Raw genomic sequence first — 20,922 nt, forward strand, 5'->3', positions numbered from 1 at the left:
TGTATGTATTTGGCTTTTTGCCTTGGAATTCAGCTTTAAAATACTAAATTTCTGCTTTGCTATGATAAAATTTACAGACATGTTACCTTTTTTTGAGTAGCTTACATTTTAAGCTTATTATTCATTTTCTTTGAAATCTCTTAAACCGGTATGAGCAGGCTATCCTAATTACAAGTGGATTTATGCAAAATAACATTTATTTGACTTGATCCATTATCTACTAACAAAAGAAAATACTAGTTATTGTAAATGAGTGTGTATATGCATTTCCAGGGTTTTGTCTGTTGTTCTGGAATGGCCAAATTATTCTAGTTCAAAGTTAGTACAAATGAATGTTGGTGACATTTCAGATGAACCAGGCTTAGTATATCTCATTTTGATTTCTGGGAGAAACCATCAGCTGAGAGCCATAGAACGTGTGTTGTAAAGATCATGTGTTAATGTTTTATAAACAGGAACATCAAAAGCACATAAAATAGAATATCTGTCTTTCTACTGGCACATTGCTTCCTCTCTTCGTCTCTTTGTAGAAATATCCTCGGCACACAAATAAATGTGATATTTTCATTCACAGCTCCTCATGGACTTCAAGAGTAACTTGGCTTTCATGATCAAAGCATAGCGTAGAATTTAGGCCGGTTCAAATGTAGTCAAGGACAAATATTTAAAAGGAAAATACAGAGAGTAGAAAGCCAAGCTTGAATGGACTCAGACCATTTTTTTTATGATGTTGCTGTTATGAGTCTCATTAGTTGTTGAGGTTATTTCTCACGTTTGGAAGGAGATACAGTATGTAGATTAATCTGTAAAAACATCTGACTTTTATGACGTTTGTTTTCAAGAATATAACGTATTCCAGTTTCTTTTGCTCCAGATTCAAATTGCCTTTGATTTTGGTGTACATGTGCATAGCTTTACGGTAAAAAAATAAAAAATAAAAAATAAAAAAAATAAAATATATATATATATATATATATATATATATATATATATATATATATTCATATATAGTGCTCATAAGTTTACATATGCTGGCAGAATATTGGCCATTTTTCAGAGAATATGAAACACAAAAACATTTCTTTCACTCGTGGTTAGTGTTGGCTGAAGCCATTTATTATCAATCAACGGTGTTTACTCTTTTGAAATCATAATCACAACAGAAACTACCCAAATGATCCTGATCAAAAGTTTACATACCCTGGTGATTGTGGCCTGATAACATGCACACAAGTTGTCACAAAGGGGTTTGAATGGCTATTAAAGGTAACCATCCTCACGTGTGATCTGTTTTCTTGCAATTAGTTTGTGTGTATAAAAGGTCAATGAGTTTCTGGACTCCTGACAGACCCTTGCATCTTTCATCCAGTGCTACACTGACATTTCTGGAGTCATGGGGAAATCAAAAGATTTGTCAAAGGATCTGTGGGAAAAGGTGTTATAAAAAGATATCCAAGGAATTGAGAATGCCAATCAGCAGTGTTCATACTCTAATCAAGAAGTGGAAAATGAGAGGTTCTGTTGAAACCAAACCACGGTCAGGTAGACCAACTCAAATTTCAGCCACAACTGCCAGGAAAATTGTTCAGGATGCAAAGAAAAACCCACAAATAACTTCAAGTGAAATACAGGACTCTCTGAAAACATGTGGTGTGGCTGTTTCAAGATACACAATAAGGAGGCACTTGAAGAAAGAGATGCTGCATGGTTGAGTCATCAGAAGAAAGCCATTACTACGCAAATGCCACAAAGTATCCTGCTTACAATACACCAAACAGCACAGAGACAAGCCTCAAACCTAGCAACAAAGTATTTTGGAGTGATGAGACCAAAATTGAGATTTTTGGGCACAACCATTAACGTTACAATTAGAGAGGAGTCAACAAGGCCGATGATGAAAGGTACACCATTCCTACTGTGAAACATGGAGGTGGATCGCTGATGTTTTAGGGATGTGTGAGCTACAAAGGCACAGGAAATTTGCTCAAAATTGATGGCAAGATGAATGCAGTATGTTATCAAAAAATACTGGAGGAACATTTGCATTCATCAGCCAGGAAGCTGCGCATGAGAGGTACTTGTACATTCCAACATGACAATGGTCCAAAACACAAGGCCAAGTCGACCTGTCATTGGCTACAGCAGAATAAAGTAAAGGTTCTGGAGTGGCCATCTCAGTCTCCTAATCTCAATATCATTGAGCCACTCTGGGGAGATCTCAAACATGTAGTTTGTGCAAGACAGCCCAAGAATTTCCAGTAACTGGAGGCTTTTTGCTAAGAGAAATGGGCAGCTTTACCTTCTGAGAAGATAAAGAGCCTCATCCACAAATACCACAAAAGACTCCAAGCTGTTATTGATGTTAAAGGGGGCAATACACAGTATTAAGAAGTGGGGCATGTAAACTTTTAGTCAGGGTCATTTGGGTAGTTTCTGTTGTGATTATGATTTAAAAAGAGTAAACACAGTTGATTAATAATAAATAGCTTCAGCCAAACACTAACTATGATTGAAACTTATGAGCACAACTATATATATATATATATATATTCACACACATATACTGTATGCAGTATATCTTTGTATATCTTTAAAAGTAGAGGTGCTCCGAATGGAAATTTTGGTGCCAAAATGGAAAAATGCAGAATGCTGAAAGTGCATGTTCGGAATATTTTTTTTCATTAACTCTCAATACTTCTCATTTCTGCATGCATGTTTCTTTGGGGGTTTTGGAGTGTTTTCGCTTGTCACACATAGAGCAGCCCTACATGCAAAAATAGCCCCAAAGAAGCTCCAGACTTTTTTTTAGAGTCGAGTGTGGTGCGTTTTTTACCAGGATTTTTGGTGCATTTGCATTTCAGTTCTGAAATGCATGGCAATGCATGCAATTTCTGTGTAGTTTGCCATGTGTTCTGAAACACACAGTTGTGAATGGAGCTTCCTTGTTTTTATGTAAACACCAATTTCATTTTCAGGCCCCAGTTACACCTAGCATAGTGGGGCCATACATTTTTTGGCGATTTTTTTCCCTCCTCACGCATATGGCAGCCCAATTATTTCAATGGGATGTGTTACACGTGGCAAAGTAACTCATGGGATATTTTGACATGTTGCAGGTTGCGTGTTTTACTGTGTTTGTTGCTCATTTTTTCACGTGGCATAATTGTCAGGAACCATGAATCAGACTGAGACACAGAATGCAGTAAAATCACACCTTTTAGTATAATGTTAAAAATTGTACAAATAGTAAATTTAGTCAAAACATAGCCAGGGTATGGTAGCCAAAGCACATAGTCAGAACAAGCCAGTTAATCAGGAAGCCAGAGATCAGCGTAGTCAGAGGCAGCAGACAGGATCAGGAACCAGAAGGGATGTCAGCCAGGCAAGTCTTCAATAGGAACACAGCAGAGAGTCTCCAGACATGTTTGACCAAGACGAGAGCACGAAAAGAATGAACCAGGCAGTTTAAATACCCAGAAGGGGCTGGCTGTAGGCTGGACAGATGAACAGGAAATGATCACTAGGTGAGCCACTGTGGAATGATGAGCACTGGCAATTAACCGACAGCTGAGCAACCTGAGCACTGAGAAGGGAGGGCTGAGAGCTCAGTGCTGACAATAATGTAAGTTGCTTATCCGTTTGGTGTTTTATTAATGATTAATGGCACAGAAAACCACATCTAGTTATTTTTAGGTGTATAAATGTGGCTATAAACTATACAATCTGATTGTACAATCTCAGTATGATTTCCTTTAGATTTACCAAAATCATATTATGGGAGGACACACCATCTATCCAATCACTCTTTATCCAGTCAGGCAGGCCCTTGCACTACATAGTTTATGGGAGATCTAAAGGTGATTGCACAATGGGACTGTATAGTGTATGGTGAGCGCTACAGAACCCAGGACATACTTTTCCTGTCTTCAGTACTACAGCTGTGATCCACATAGGCTGTTATGTGATCGCTTGGCTCCTCCATACTGTGTCAAATGAACGATCTATGCAAGATGAAAGTAAGTTTGAATTTTTTTTTATTGCATAGTGTATGGCCAGCTTTATACAAGTACATAGGAGGGAGTGGGCTGAAACACTCAGCTTTCAGGCCCCGTTCCCCGTAATGGGAACTCACATTCCTGCATGTGTTTTTTTTTGGGGGGGGGGGTTGTTTTGTATGGTGAGCTTTACAAAACCTAGGACATCTGTTTTCAATACTACAGTTCTGATCCACATAGGCTGTTGTATGATTGCTCAGCTCCTGCACACTGTGCCAAATGAACAATCTATGCAAGATAAAGGTAAGGTGGAAAAAAATCGATTGGCTCTGTATTTAGTGAGAACAGTGATCGCTGATTGCATTAGAAAACCATACCATGCACCTGCATAGGTGAGTGGGAGCCATTAACTGGAAGGGAAAGGCAGGTGCAAGGTGTGTGTTAATGAGGTCAATTGAAACTCCTTCGGCCTCTTTCACGTGGGCATCCATCTGTCTGTTTTTGTCAGTCTGTTGAATAGAATGCAATCCTATGGACAAACGGATGAAAAACACACATCGTCCATTTACATCAGTTTTTCATCCACTACCTTTCACTTTCAGGTGCATTTTTTAAACAGAACAGTTCTGCATTTTTGTTCCATTTAAAAAATGGAAGCGTACGAAAAACTGAGGTTAACGGATGATCATCCCTGTACCATCCATTCCATTTTTTTACATGTTTTAATGTTCTATGAACCAAAAGTTAACCTGTGGTCCAGATAGTGATCAGCAAAGGAAGTGACATCCCCTTCAAAGCAAGCATGGCAAAAGACATGTATCATGAGTACCTCATCAACCTGGTTAAATGCCAGGCCTGGCCTGTGGGACACCTCCTGCCATGACTACAGAGACAGAGTGAAAAAGAAACTCTGGACAGAGGTCACTGCACATATAAGGCCAGATTCAGGAACGTCCCTCAGAAGGAGGGGGGATCGCACTCACACATGCCCATGCAGTGGCGCTATCCCGATGTGCTCATGTCACCCGGACACGGCGCATCTCCGATCAGCAGGAGGGCTCTGTGATTGGCCCTCCTGATAACATGGCAGCTGTGTCAAATCACAGCCTTCATGTGATGTAAATAGAGAGCTGGTTGCTAGGCGATCGGCTGTCCTCACATGGAAGTTGTCAGTGAGGAGAGGAGAGCAGATCACTGCAGCCAGCTGGTGATCAGTGAATATGAGCTGTTTTTACAGCTTTTTACACACTGTCCCCACACAATGTAAACACACAATGTCCCCAAAATAGTGTCCCCAAAACACTCTCCCCACACACATCCCTCACATTTTTGTAAATATTTTATTATATCTTTTCATGTGACAATGCTGAAGAAATGACAATTTGCTACAATGTAAAGTAGTGAGTGCACAGCTTGTATAACAGTGTAAATGTTCTGTTCCCTCAAAATAACTCAACACACAGCCATTAATGTCTAAACCTCTGGCAACAAAAGTGAGTACACCCCTAAGTGAAAATGTCCAAATTGAGCCGAAAGTGTCAATATTATGTGTTGCCACCATTATTTTCCAGCACTGCCTTAACCCTCTTGGGCATGGAGTTCACCAGAGCTTCACAGATTGCCACTGGATTCCTCTTCCACTTCTCCATGACGACATCACAGAGCTGGTGGATGTTAGAGACCTTGTGCTCCTCCACCTTCCATTTGAAGATGCCCCGCAGATGCTCAACAGGGATAAGGTCTGGAGACATGCTTGGCCAGTCCATCACTTCTACCCTCAGCTTCTTTAGCAAGGCAGTGGTCATCTTGGAGGTTTGTTTGGGGTCCTTATCATATTGGAATACTGCCCTGCCGCCCAGTCTCCAAAGGGAGGGGATCATGCTCTGCTTTAGTATATCGCAGTACATGTTGGCATTCACGGTTCCCTCAATAAACTGTAGCTCCCCAGTTGCCGGCAGCACTCATTCAGCCCCAGACCATGACATTCCCACCACCATGCTTGACTGTAGGCAAGACAGTCTTTGTACTCCCCACCAGGTTGCCGCCACACATGCTTGACACCATCTGAATCAAATAAGTTTATCTTGGTCTTGGCAGACCACAGGACATGGTTCCAGTAATCCAAGTCCTTAGTCTGCTTGTCTTCAGCAAACTGCAGGCTTTCTTGTGCATCATCTTTAGAAGAGGCTTCCTTCTGGGATGACAGCCATGCAAATCAATTTGATGCAGTGTGTGGCGTATGGTCTGAGCACTGACAGGCTGACCCTCCACCCCTTCAAACTCTGCAGCAATGCTGGCAGCACTCATATGTCTATTTCCCAAAGACAACCTCTGGATATGACGCTGAGAACATGCACTCAACTTCTTTGGTCGACCATGGCAAGGCCTGTTCTGAGTGGAATCTGTCCTGTTACACCGCTGTATGGTCTTGGCTACTGTGCTGCAGCTCAGTTTAAGGGTCTTGCCAATCTTCCTATAGCCTAGGTCATCTTTATGTGGTGCAACAATTCTTTTTTTCAGATCCTCAGAGAGTTCCTTGCGATGTTGAACTTCCAGTGACCAGTATGAGAGAGTGCGAGTGATAACACCAAATTTAATACACCTGCTCCCCATTCACACCTGAGACCTTGTAACACGAACGAGTCACATGACACCGGAGACAGAAAATGGCTAATTGGACCCAATTTAGACATTTTCACTTAGGGGTGTACTCATTTTTGTTGCCAGCAATTAAGACATTAATGGCTGTGTGTTGAGTTATTTTGAGGGGACAGAAAATGTACACTGTTATACAAGCTGTATACTCACTACTTTACATTGTAGCAAAGTGCCATTTCTTCAGTGTTGTCACATGAAAAGATATAATAAAATATTTACAAAAATGTGGGGGGTGTATTCACTTTTGTAAGATACTGTATGTAACAGTAAAATCACATGTCCCAATGATCATCTGCACACATATGTCCGTGATCATCTGCGCACATCTGTACATGATCATCTGTGTATCTGTCTGTGATCACACAAACCAATTATACACTTAACAGGATTTGTTTTACCAAAGACATGTAGCAGAATACATTTTGGCTTAAATTCATGAAAAATTTGATTTTATTGGATTTCTTTTAAAACAGAAAGTAGAATTATTTATTTATTTATTTATTTTTTTAACTGATTTGTGAATAAATACCACCAAAAGAAAGTAATTTTGGTACAGTGTTGCATAACCACACAATTTTTATTGAAAGCGAAAGAGTGCTGAAAGCTGAAAATTGGCCTGGGAAGCAAGGGGGTGAAAGTGCCCAGTATTGAAGTGGTTAATGGGCTCTTTGCACAATACGCACAATGCACAAAGACTGTGTCCAGCTATGTGACTGAAGTCTTATCTCAGCAGTAATCAGAGTAATGGCACAGAGCAACATAGAGCTCCCTCCAGTGACTAATCCACCAACCTCTATGTTTAAGCCCACGTTCACATAAGGCTGTTTTGACATGCGATTTAACACATCAAATTGCATGTCAAATCGCCAGCTATTGCCGGAAATGGCACTGTCCGAATCGATCCAACAGTGACTTTGCACCCCAACACCGATTCCCAAACGTAGTTCCTGCACTACTTTTGGCCTCTGCGGGGGGGGGGGGGGGGGGGTGATTTCAATATAATAACTTTGCAGGAACCCACACAGATATCTTTGGAATCGCTCCCAAATTTGGACTGGCATGCGGGTTTGAAATTGTGCGAGTTCAACTGAACTTGCACGATTTCAAACCCGCATCAGTGTGAGCCTGGGCTTAAGCGGAACTAAACAAGTTGATTTAATTGTTTCCCAAAAAAGTTACATTCAAGGCATATTATGAATGATAACTGTAACATTTACTTGTGTCCTCAACCAAACTGTAAAAACCATAAAATGGCTGGTGATCACTGGTGTACTGATCACATATGGAGCACCATGCAAACTGCCATTTAAAAGGAGGCTTAGGTGGAAGCTTCCTTGGCTGTAAAGGATAGGAGGGTTTAGTTCCACTTTAATGCAATACAAAATATGACAGATTAAAATGTATGTTAAGGAACCTTTTTTTTCTTACTGTAGGAAAAGGATATTTACTTGTTGAGTTTTTATTGCTTTCTGAGTCCCCACTGGGTAGATTAAAGGGTAACTCTGTACAACAGTCAATAGAGCACCAAGTTCACACATCACTGAGCTCAGAGCCAGAACGTCGATGTCATTACTTTCAGTGTCTGATGATGAATTTCCCATCTAATCACTATCACTCAATTTTGCAAGTAATTCTAATTCACCATCGCTGTTTTCTAGCTGGTAAAAAACTGCTTTTTGATGTAGAGGGACGCTTTTTGGATGCCATGGATGTTCTCAAGTTCCCAGGCAGAAAGAACAGTATATATAATATAAAAGTGCAGACAGGGCACCGGAAAAAGCACTAGAGACAAAACTGAGGTGAAATGATTTGATACAGTAACGTAATCTACAGATTACAATGTGTTGTGAGTTTTTTTTTTTTTTTACTTTTTTTATTTTGTCGTCGGGCTCCGCCCCCATGTGTCATGACGCTTGCAGGGAACAGAGCCTGGAACACAGTGGGAGGACATTGCAGGATCATAGGGACAAGGTAAGTAACTTTACCTGGATACTGCAATGCAATCCCCAGTGTGGCTCGAGGGTTACCGCTATTGGAACTGAAAATGAACCCCGAGCCACACTCAGGATTAACGCTAGGGAGGTTAAATATGCTTAAAGCGGAGGTCCACCCTAAAGTGGACCTTCCGCTCATTGGAATCCTCCCCCCCCTCCAGCGCCACAATTGGCACCTTTCAGGGGGTGGGGGGTGCAGGTACCTGTACAGTACAGGAATCTGCACCCACTTCTGGCGTAGATTCTGCAGAAAGGAACACCCCTTTCCGCAGAATCTACGCCCCTTTCCGAAAGTCCCCCGCTGCCTGCTGGGAAACACACGGATCCCAGAGACAGCGGGGACCATCCTTATTGCGCAGCGCGATTCGCGCATGCACAGTAAGGAACCGGGAAATTAAGCCGAAATGCTCCACTTCCTGATTCCCATACCCAAGATGGCGGCGGCAGCACCTGAGAGACGATCGAGAGATCGGCTTCGGGTGCCGACATCGCGGGCGCGCTGGGCGGGTAAGTGTCACTATTTTAAAAGTCAGCAGCTGCAGTATTTGTAGCTGCTGGCTTTTTAAAAAAAAAAAACGGCGGAACTCCCGGCGGACTCCCGCTTTAATATATAAGAAGTGATTACACAAAATTGACATGTAAAAGATCATTCAGTTTTGTTTACATTTTATAGAGGCAGTCAGTTAGAAATTGCAAATGTTGCAATTTACTGTAGAAAAGTCCTATTTTCTGGTATAGCCAATTCTAGCTAATTAAGTTCAGTGTAGGAAAAAGAGGAAACTATACACATTCTCTTTTTGTATACATGTGTAGCAGATCTAAAATGAAACCAAAAGAATACATCATGGGTTGTCTTAAAAGTTATCATTTTACAAAAGGCAGACGTCACAAAAATTATATTCAAGAGCACTAAAAACAGATAATTAGATGATAGTATAGATCTATGTATCTATGTAAGATAGATGTTTATTACAGTACCGAAGCAAAATTACATTTCTAAAGGAAAAAAAATCATTTAAAATTGCTCACGGCTGTAATATATTGTAGGCTCCTGGCAATATAGATAAAAAAAACATTGAAAAAACAGCGTGTCGCCCCCCCCCCCCCCCCCCCCCCCCAGTCCATACGAGGCCCTTCAGAGCTCGTTCCTAATGCTGAGAGAAGTACTTGAAAGACTTCAGTACTTCTGCCATGAAATTTGACAATTTAATTCCTCCTGCAGTTATAGAGGTCATGGAGGATTGCTTTTTTGTTTGTTTTTTTGTTTTGTTTTTACAAACTGTTTTTTTATTGAGATAAAAAGTTTACAGTACAAAACAGTAAGACAGGATTTTAAATCCAACACAGATGGGGGATAATATGGCGCATTCTGGGGTGTAGCCCAAAAAAATAAAAAAACAATAGAATGGGCTAGATAATAGACATCAGTATTAGACAGGTAACTATATTTTTATTCCATAGAATAGTCTTTATCAGAGCTGTGGGCTGCCAGTCTTTAAAGCAAGAATAAGCTCTAAAATAACAAGAAAAAGAAAGAGAGATGGTGCCCTCTAAGTGCAGCAATTAAATTAAAAGGAATTTATTATGTGGATTAAAACCACTCACATGTGAACAGTGGTGTACAGGCACATCAATATTAAAAGATTCATTCGTATATCCCTGTGGAGCACAGACCATGGGAGCTGTGGTAGCCAGTAGCCGGCGATGTAGTGTATTCCATGGCACTTCAGGATGGTCGGAGCGTGGCTGATTAATGTAATACCCCTGCTCTGCTGTATACTGATGGTGCGGCTTCCAGGAATGACTGGTTCCCATGACCACCGTCACCTCCTCCGGCGCTGTCCCATATCATGCAATTGCGCATGACTGCTCCCCATGGCTACCACCACCTCCTCCGACGCAGTCCTATATCATGTCATTGCACATGACTGGTTCCCATGGCTACCATCACCTTTTCCGATGCAGTCCTATACCATACTATTGCGCATGACAATCCCCATGACCTCCATACATGGCCCACCCATCTTACTCCACCCTCCCCTCTATTTATTGTCAACCATAACTGAGCCTGAGGATGGAGCATGCATGCTCCGAAGCGCCGCTCATTTAAGCCCATTCCCGGAAGCCGCACCATCAGTATACAGCAGAGCAGGGGTATTACATTAATCGGCCGGGCTCCGACCATCCTGAAGTGCCATGGAATACACTACATCGCTGGCTACTAACTAGAGGACGGATGCCGACACCTTTGTACGGCAGCTCCCATGGTCTGTGCTCCACAGGGATATACGGATGAATCTTTTAATATTGATGTGCCTGTATACCACTGTTCACATGTGAGTGTTTTTATTCCACATGATATATTCCTTTTAATTTAATTGCTTCACTTAGAGGGTGCCGTCTCTTTCTTTTTCTTAGGATTTTAAATCCACATCACAAAAGAACTGTAAAGGGGTACAAGGATAGTACATAAAACAGATACTTGTTGTGGAAGCTGTTCAAAATAGATATGATGTCCAATAACTAATAAAATAAGAACATTCAGCTTTTTCAGCAACCTAGTATTGGATAAGGAGATAATACTAAGTGGCAATTTTGTCTCAACTTCAAAAATAAATTTCAACTCTAAACCCCAATTCAGAATAAAACAGAGCATAAAACCATTACATGAAAACATTGGAAAGACGGAATTTGAAACTGCTAAGTGAAATCAATCCTGATGACGGTAAATGAACCAAGGGTCCCACTTAGCGTCAACGGTAGATATGGAATCATGCAATGTGTGAAACATTTTTCCCATCATCATTATCTGGTCAATATGGGTAATGACTTGAGAGAATGGTACCATATTAGATTTCCAGTTTAGGGCAATTACCCATTGCATAGAAACACAGATGGTATGTATACATTTTAATAGGTGTTTAGGAATATCTCAGTTTTTTTCAAATAAAAGGCAATGTAGGTGTGTCAGAGCAAGATGCCTCCCTGCAAACTGGTCAACCAGGGTGAACACCTTGTTCCAGGTAGGTTGTAATCTATTACAATCCCAGAACACATGCAGAAAGGAGTCTGAGAGAGCACAGCCATGAAAACAGGAGGGGGAAACCTGTGGGTGGTCGTATGTAACCGCAATGGGGTATAGTACCAGCGAGAAAAAGTGTGCCAAGAAAATATGCCCCACACCGTTATACCACCACCAGCCTGAACCGTTGATACAAGGCAGGATGGATCCATGCTTTCATGTTGTTTATAACAAATTCACACTCTACCATCTGAATGTCACAGCTGAAATCGAGACTCATTAGGCAGGCAACTTTCTTTGAATCTTCTACTGTCCAATTTTGATGAGCCTGTGTGAATTGTACCTCAGTTATCTGTTCTTAGCCTATTAAAATTCATTTTTAGCTAATTTTGTAATGTAAATATAGGTTTGATAAACCATATTTCTAATGTCATGGGGCATAAAAAAAATTGCAAGGAACACCATTCTATTCTACAGGGTCTCTGCTTTCATAAAATATTTAATGTTTGGGGGGGTTTAAGTAATCTTAAGGTCTAAAATGTGCATTTAACGCATGGAAAAAAAAATGACTCTAGCAGCGAAAAGATTAAAACTCATGTATCTGCAAGATTCACCCCCACTGAATGTCTGGTGAATGTCAGATCCACTGCTTTATTAATATACCCCTAGGGTTATGATACATTACCAATATAACAAAACAACGTAAAAAGACATTCTAGGTAGACAGGGAAAGCCTCATCTTGAACATAAGTTATTTTGGCCTTTCCCGTATGGAAGTATTATTAATAAGAGTTTGATGAGGTTAAAAGTTCAATCATCTCTTCTTCCAATTGAATAGATAGGATTATTTCTTAAGAAAAAGCAATCAGACAGTTTACATTGGCTTGTAAATGCTCTAGTAATGGAATTGGTAGATGGGTTATGTCGGGATTCAGGTAATAGGTGATGATTGGAGTTGACAGCAATTTATGCTATGAGTCTAGAGGGTTAGGGATGGCATTTTTCAAAGAATTTCATTTTTTTTTTTAAAGTTTAACAATAGCCAAAGGGATTATTTACACATTTCTTGCTCATGTTGGAAAAATAGGCCATGTATTCTTGCTGTTTTTATTTTTTCATATATTCTATTTTTCTAACTAAAGCAATTTAGTCAATCAAACAATGTGTTGTTTTAAAAGGGAAACGTCAAATCTAAATGTAGGACAAAATATGCAAAGCAATATGCCACAAATCAGAAAACCCAACAAAGACACATTAGGCCTCATGCACACTATATGTTATAAAAAAGCCATTAGCATTAGCTATAGACAACTGTAGCTGTAGAATGAGTTTTTCAGTGTTTTTGCAGTAGCGTTTTTTAGCTATAGCGTTGTTTAGCTTTTTTAACAAAATTATACTCCCACAAAGCTTATGGCTCAAAAGCGCTGATAAACGCCACGTTTTTCAGTGTTGTTTTTTGCATTTCTAAACTTTTTTTCAGCTTTTTTCAGAGTTAGAACGTTGTTACAGCTGACAATCTCTCAGAACCCACTAGTTCTGGAGTTTTCTGCATCCAGAAAATGCCCCTGCCAAAAACTGCTGATAACATGTGTGCATTGACACATACAGTATCTCACAAGAGTGAGTACACTCCTCACATTTATGTAAATATTTTATTATATCTTTTCATGTGAAAACACTGAAGAAATTACACTTTGCTACAATGTAAAGTAGTGAGTGCACAGCTTGTATAACAGTGCAAATTTGCTGTCCCCTCAAAATAACTCAACACACAGCCATTAATGGCAACAAAAATGAGTACACCCCTAAGTGAAAATGTCCAAATTGGGCCCAAATTGTCAGTATTTTGCATGTAACATGCTGGGAAGTTTGGCTGCAGAGAAAAATGTCTGAAGCCAAAAACAGCAGCTCTAAAAACATCCAGCGTGCATGAGGCCTAACATTGTAATTCTCTACTGTTGTTATGGAAAAAAAAAATCCTCTCTGGTGATCAATGAAAGTAGCAAGAATCCTCCCTTTTCCCAGCTTTGAAGAAAAAGCATTTTCACCACCTCCTTTGCAGTTTGATTCAGAATGGGAGGGTCCCGTTCACCCGGTGCACCCTTATGCCCCGTACACACGAGCGGACTTTTCAACATCCAAAGTCCGAAGGACCGAGTCCGTCAGACTATCTGATCGTGTGTGGGCTGCAACGGACTTTTGATTCGCCAAAGTCTGACGGACTTTAGAAATGAAGCATGCTTCAAATTTTCCCGAAGGAACTCCGCCGGACCCGGTCCCCTTCGAAAACTCCGCTCGTGTGTATGCTACTCCGACGGACTAAAACCGACGCTAGGGCAGCTATTGGCTACTGGCTATGAACTTCCTTATTCGAGTCAGGTCGTACGTCATCACGTTCGAATCCGTCGGAGTTTAGTGTGATCATGTGTGGCCAAGTCCGTTCGGCCGAAAAGTCTGTCAGAACTCCGTCGGAACTCCGGCGGAACTCCGGCGGAACTCCGGCGGAACTCCGGCGGAACTCCTTTGGAAGTCTGTCGGACATAAGTCCTCTCGTGTGTACGGGGCATTAGTGTTCTGTTGAGAAAAGTTGCAGTGTGTTCATCACTTTAGCAATATTTAACCCTTGAAAATTAATATTGTGGGGGATGCCAAAGTTTTGACTTGTATCTTAGTGCAGACTTCTGGTAAAATGAGTGAGCCAATCACACAAGCAGGAAATTACATTTCTGGGGGCTTTTTGTACCCCAATTGTGTACAAAATATTTCAATATTGCCATATTTCATAGAATTTTACAGAAAATTAGAGTAGCTGCAGATTGAAAAGGAAAGATTATTTTTAATAACAATACATTTCAATATGGCTTGAGTAGCAAATGTATATGCTGTTATTTATTTATTTTGCACCCTCCCAAATAGTGTTATCCTTTTAACCACCTCGCGCCTGCCCTATAGCCGAATGACGGCCGTAGAGCAGGCGCGTTCGTCCGGGAGGCAGTCCCTGGACGTCCTAATGTTTACTTCCGCAATGCGCGCCGCCGCGCATCGCGGAAGTTCTGTGTTCGCCGTGTCCCCCGGGGACAGGCAAACACAGATCGCTGTAAACGGCCAATCACAGCGGCCGTTTACAGCGTCATCGGCGTATTCAATGGGAGATTATCTCATATGTAAACATATGAGATCATCTCTCAGCGCCGCTCTCCCTCCTCACACAGACAGTGTGAGAGGGGAGAGATGAACGGCTGCAGCGGCAGCCGTTCTTCCTTGAGCTGAAGAAAAAAATAAAAAAGTAAAGTAAAAAGTGCCATCCTCCCCCAGCAGTGCCATCCTCCCCCAGCAGTGCCATCCTCCCCCAGCAGTGCCATATGCCCCCAGCAGTGCCATCTGCCCCAGTGCCATCCGCCCCAGTGCCATCCACCCCAGAGCTACCTGCCCCCAGTGCCATCCATCCCAGTGCTACCTGCCCCCAGTGCTACCTGCCCCCAGTGCCACCTGCCCCCAGTGCCACCTGCCCCCAGTGCCATTTGTCCCCAGTGCCATCTGTCATCAGTGCCACGTATAAGTGCCATCTGTCATCAGTGCCACGTGTCATCAGTGCCACATAGTGCCATCTGTCATCAGTGCCACGTATTAGTGCCATCTGTCATCAGTGCCACGTATCAGTGCCATTTGTCATCAGTGCCACCTGTCAGTGTCACGTGCCATCTGTTGTCAGTGTCACGTGTCATCAATGCCACTTATCAGTGCCATCTGTCATCAGTGTTACGCGTCATCGGTGCCATGTATTAGTGCCATCTGTCATCGGTGGCACGTATTAGTGCCACGTATTAGTGCCATCTGTCATCGGTGCCACGTATTAGTGCCACGTGTCTTCAGTGCCACGTATAAGTGCCACGTGTCATCAGTGCCACGTATAAGTGCCACGTGTCATCAGTGCCACATATTAGTGCCATCTGTCATCAGTGCCACATATTAGTGCCATCTGTCATCAGTGCCACGTGTCATCAGTGCCACATATAAGTGTCATCATTGCCACGTATCAGTGCCATCTGTCATCAGTGTCACGTGTCATTGTCCTGGTGCTTCAAAAGTGTAATAAATAGTCAACAAGTTAGATGTGTAATTTATGTTTCTAGAACACATGATGATGCTACCTGCATGTTGGGCCTCTCTATGTGGCCAGGCTGTGAAAAAGTCCCACACATGGGGTATTGTAATACTCAGGAGGAGTAGCAGAATTTTTTGGGGGGTGTCATTTGTGGTATACACATGCCACGTGAGAGAAATAACCTATTACAATGACAATTTTGTGGAGGAAAAAAAATGAAAAATCTTAATTTTGCAAAGAATTGTGGGAAAAAAATGACAACATCAAAAAACTCACTATGCCTCTTACTAAATACCTTGGAATGTCTACTTTCCAAAAAGGGGTCATTTGGGGGGTATTTGTACTTTCCTGACTTGTTCGGGTCACAAGAAATGAGATAAGCCACCAGTACATCAGAAGTGATCAATTTTGTGCGATTCGCACCACAGCTTGTAGACTCTCTAACTTTCACAAAGACCAAATAATATCCACTAATTTGGGTTATTTTTACCAAAGATATGTAGCAGTATAAATTGTGGCCAAAATTTATGAAGAAAAATTAATAATTTGCATAATTCTGTCACAGAAACAAAGAAATATGCGTTTTTTTTTTCAAAATTTTCGGTCTTTTTTCATTTATAGCGCAAAAAATAAAAACCCCAGAGGTGATCAAATACCACCAAAAGAAAGCTCTATTTGTGGGGAAAAAAGGACAAAAAATTCATTTGGGTACAGTGTTGCATGACTGAGTAATTGTCATTCAAAGTGTGAGAGCACCGAAAGCTGAAAATTGGTCTGGGCAGGAAGGGTGTTTAAGTGCCCAGTAAGCAAGTGGTTAAAGTAAAGAAAACTTTTTTAAAATCAAAAAAACATACAGTGCACCAATGCAAAATGCAAACATGCCTCTTAAGATACTGATCCCATTAACCACCACCATAAATTGGGCTTTTTGCTGGGAAGACAACCCTACTTTAATGCTGGTAAGCCCATAGACTGCCAAACCAAGGAGAATGCCTATATTTAAAATGAAAAAGGATACCACAAAAGAAGCAAAGTAGCAGTGGAACATCCATGCAATGGTAAGCTGCAACTTCTGTTGCCTCCTCTGTCACAGGGATCACTTCTGGGAGCCAACATCATTAATCGAACTGGAAGTGACGGGGAGCAGACAATCTTTGTTACTGCCAAACTTTGCCTGACTAGCTATAGGTCCACTCTTCAGGGTTTGGGTCTACTTTGCTTCCTAGGAGGGTGACTGTTCAAGAACCACAAGTAGTAGCTTTCAATTTTCTCAAACTTGCTGGGGAGATGGGTAGCTTTAACAAATCTACTACTGTTCTGCGACCTTACAGTAAACCTTAATTATTAAATAAAACTTGGCTGAACTAGTAATAGTGCTACAGATTAGAAGCATCTTCATCACATCTCCAAGGGGCTAGATTTGTCAAAGATATCAGTTGCTAACTACAGTACAGCTCAAAAAAATTCTCTTTCACAGATAAAAACTTCACCAGAGCCTGATCATCACCCTGACTGTGAGCCTTCCAGTGAATCTGTAAAATATGAACTAAGATTACTGTTCTGCGGAGCAGAATAAAGCAATGCAGATACCATTGTTTTTAATTTATGTACCATGGCAGTACTCAGCCTCAGCAGTGTAAGATCTGAAGGTTTTCCACCTCCTAAATTAAAAAGACATCTAATTTCATGGTAATTTTTATAGTTCTAGGAGGACTCTGGTAAGTTGAGATACTTTTTGGCTTTTTATTTTATGTTCAGCACTGAGATTTCCCTGCCATAGTTCTTGGCTCTGTTCCTGCTCATCTATATCATGTATTGCCCATCATAGGTGAGTTTCATCTACAAAAATAAAGGGTTGTTGCTTAGGCCAGTCGAGCCATCCATCCATCCATCCATCCATCATTTGGTGTTGTTTGTATATTTGTTGCTGTTGAAATTTTTATTCTAAAGTCAACTAATGAACCTGTATTTTTTTCATTAACCCCTTGCCGCCGAGCGTACGCAGATGTGCTTACTCGGCTTTCGGAGGTTATAATGGGATGATGACCGCAGCTGCAGTCATCATCCCGTTACTGTTTTTCAGAGCCAGCGCTTTCCAGTGATAACAACCGATGCGGCTAAAAGCCGCTTGGCTGTTTTACCGGGGGACCCCTGTTATACCCCTCCCGCCACCTCTCGCTGTTCTTACCGGGGCTCCCATTCCATCGGGAGCCCCGATCAACAAACCACCACTTCTGACGGCTAGGGACATACTGGAATAAAGCCGTAAGCGGCTTCATTCCAGCCTCCCAATTGAAAACATGAAAGCGTCATCATGACGTCACTTCCTGTTTACTCAGCTGCCAATGACACTGGTTTAAAAAAAATATATAGTATTCAGAATCGCCGAAAATGGCGATCTGAATACTTTGAAGTGCAAAGGTGGGAACGGGGGTCTTTTAGACCCCCGATCCCTCCATAAAGAGTACCTGTCACCACCTATTACTGTCACAAGAGATGTTTATATTCCTTGTGACAGCAATAAAAGTGATAATTTTTTTATTTTTTTTTAAACAATTTATTAATTTTAAAATAAATAAACTAAATAAGAAAAAAACATATTTTTTTTTAAAGTGCCCACATCGCCGCAAGCTCACGCAGCAAAGAAAATGCATACGGAAGTCGCGCCAGCATATGTAAATGGTGTTCAAATCACACATGTGAAGTATCTCCATGATCGTCAGAGTAAGAGCAATAATTCTAGAACTAGACCTCTTCTGTAACTCTAACCTGGTAACTGGAAATAAAATGTAAAGCATCGCCGATGGAGATTTTTAGGTACTGTAGTTTGTCGTCATTCCACAAGTGTGTGAAATTATAAAGCATGACATGTTTGGTATCTATTTACTCGGCGTAACATAATCTTTCACATTATACAAAAAAATTGGGCTAACTTTACTGTTTAGTTTTTTTTAAAATTCATGAAAATGTTCCTTTTCCCAAAAAGTTGCGTTTAAAACACCGCTGCACAAATACCATGTGACATAAAATATTGCAACAATCGCCATTTTATTCTCTAGATTCTCTGCTAATATATATAATATATATATATATATATATATATATATATATATATATATATATATAATGTTTGGGGGTTCTAAGTAGTTTTCTAGCAAAAAAATACGGATTTTAACTTGTAAACGCCAAATGTCAAAAATAGGCTTAGTCATGAAAGGGTTAAGGTTGTTATATTTCTACATGTGTTTACGCGTGGAAGCCACCACTTCTTTGATGAAAACAGTTGTTCCTCATGCCTTTCTGATTCCTGATTTCTGTTTTACAAGATGTTTTAATTCCCTATTATCTATCTAACAATAAATTGTCAATGTTTCCAACCCTACAGAAGAATGATTCATAGGGTCAATAGTTCTGTAAGCGGTTCTATGCACCATTATACAGGAGCAGATAGTTATCCAAAATGGGCACGTCTAAAGTGAAATCAGGAATTTAGTGTATTACCCTGCATGCAAATTAATTTATCAAAACCATGCTATTTTAAGTACTGAAATGCTGCATTCCTGATCTCCCATTTCTTCTGCAGGTTATTACATAATATGGCCCCACCCTGTTACAAACACAGTACATGTACTTTGTAACAAAGATTTTCTAAAATGTCCCAAAAATGTTTCTCAAAGACAATTTAAAATGTATTTTACAGCCATTTTTTTTTTTTGATGGTTTAAAGCAAAGCAATTTTTATTCTTTATCGGCTGGTCTTACAGAATAGACTTGTACATGTTTTCAGGCCTTTTGAACTTCAGCGGAGTACTGAACTGCATTCAGTGATTTTTGATTGGATTTCATGAAACAACAAATGGGGAGTGGAGAAGAATATTAAGTGACTTCGCTGAACACTAGCTCCTTCAAACTCTTTTTTTTTGTGTCAGCATCTGAAACTTCTGCGCTTCATCTACTTTGCATGTGACTGTTCAGCTGTATAAAAGCTGCTTATGTTCTTAACATGGATGATATGTAGGTTTATTGTAGGAGTGAGAGAAGCTTAGTTTATTCTTACACCTGTCCTTGTGTATATAAGATTTAGAGCAACATAACAAAGCAGAGATCAGGTGCTACCAGAACCATTGCTTCTATTTATCTTGCGTATTAAGGTATATTAAGGGTCTATTGACAGCAGTGTTGCAAGAACACCGAGATAAAATGCTGACATAATAGCAGATGTACAATGGTGAACATAACTATAGTATGGGCCTGGATCTCTTCTACGCTATTCATTCAAGCCGTCTTTCTACATTGAATGGAGCTATACAAGTGCTATACAATTGAACAACCTTTTACTTTTCCAGTACAAACCATTTTCTCCAAAGCTCTTTCTTTGGGTCTAGCTCTTTTTAACTGCTCTGCGGACCAATTTGTCTTTAAAACTTATCCACAGAATAGGCTTTGTTGGCTCAGTAAATCGACTGTGAATATTTGAAATGTGTATATTTTTTTATATTGAAAAATATTTTTTGCTTGCAGCACAGCTGTATTTTCTAGGGTTTATTGAAGCCCTCAATTTTTTAGCCTTCCATATAGTGGAGAAGTTTATTGTGCACTGGAGAGATATCCCCTCATTTCCTGTCTTTGTGGAGTTATATGAACATGAATGGATGATGGAAACATCTCTACAATACTGAAACGGCAATAAAAAAATGTTTTTTTTGTAGAGAGAGCAAGAGCTAGAACCTGGCAGGTTTGATAGGTATTACTCCCTGCTCTGTGGCACATGTTTCCCTTATTTCACATTCTGGTGTCAGAGGAATTAAAGGGAAGCTATATTTCCTCAAAAGAGTTAAAACCAGCAGGAAAAGCGTAGAAGACATTTTAACCTCTTTCAAACTATTCGAAACTAAAGTAAAAAAAAAGTCTGGTGTTGGTCTTTATCAAAGATGAAGAACAACAACCTAATTCAAACCCTTCTCTACTACATCCAGAGTAACTGAATTGTGGTTTAAAGGACCTCTGTCGTCAAAAATATTTTATTCTGCTAACTGTATGTAATTAATTCACATAATGAGAGTATTCAGTGTTCAGTATATTATTCTTTATTGTACTTGCTTCAATTTTGTATTTTACAATATAGTCACATGCAGACCAAGCTGTTCA

At 40.5% G+C, this 20,922-nt stretch overlaps 1 protein-coding gene across 1 annotated transcript in view; it reads left to right on the top strand.

Moving 5' to 3' along the window:
- The window catches only part of PTPRN2 (protein tyrosine phosphatase receptor type N2), a 1,275,947-nt gene that overhangs the window by 785,763 nt on the left and 469,262 nt on the right, over positions 1–20,922 (top strand). The window lies entirely within an intron of this gene.

The sequence above is a fragment of the Lithobates pipiens genome, unplaced genomic scaffold (assembly GCF_037356315.1).
Source record: "Lithobates pipiens isolate NorthernLeopardFrog02 unplaced genomic scaffold, aLitPip1_a1.2 Scaffold_19, whole genome shotgun sequence".
NCBI lineage: Eukaryota > Metazoa > Chordata > Amphibia > Anura > Ranidae > Lithobates > Lithobates pipiens.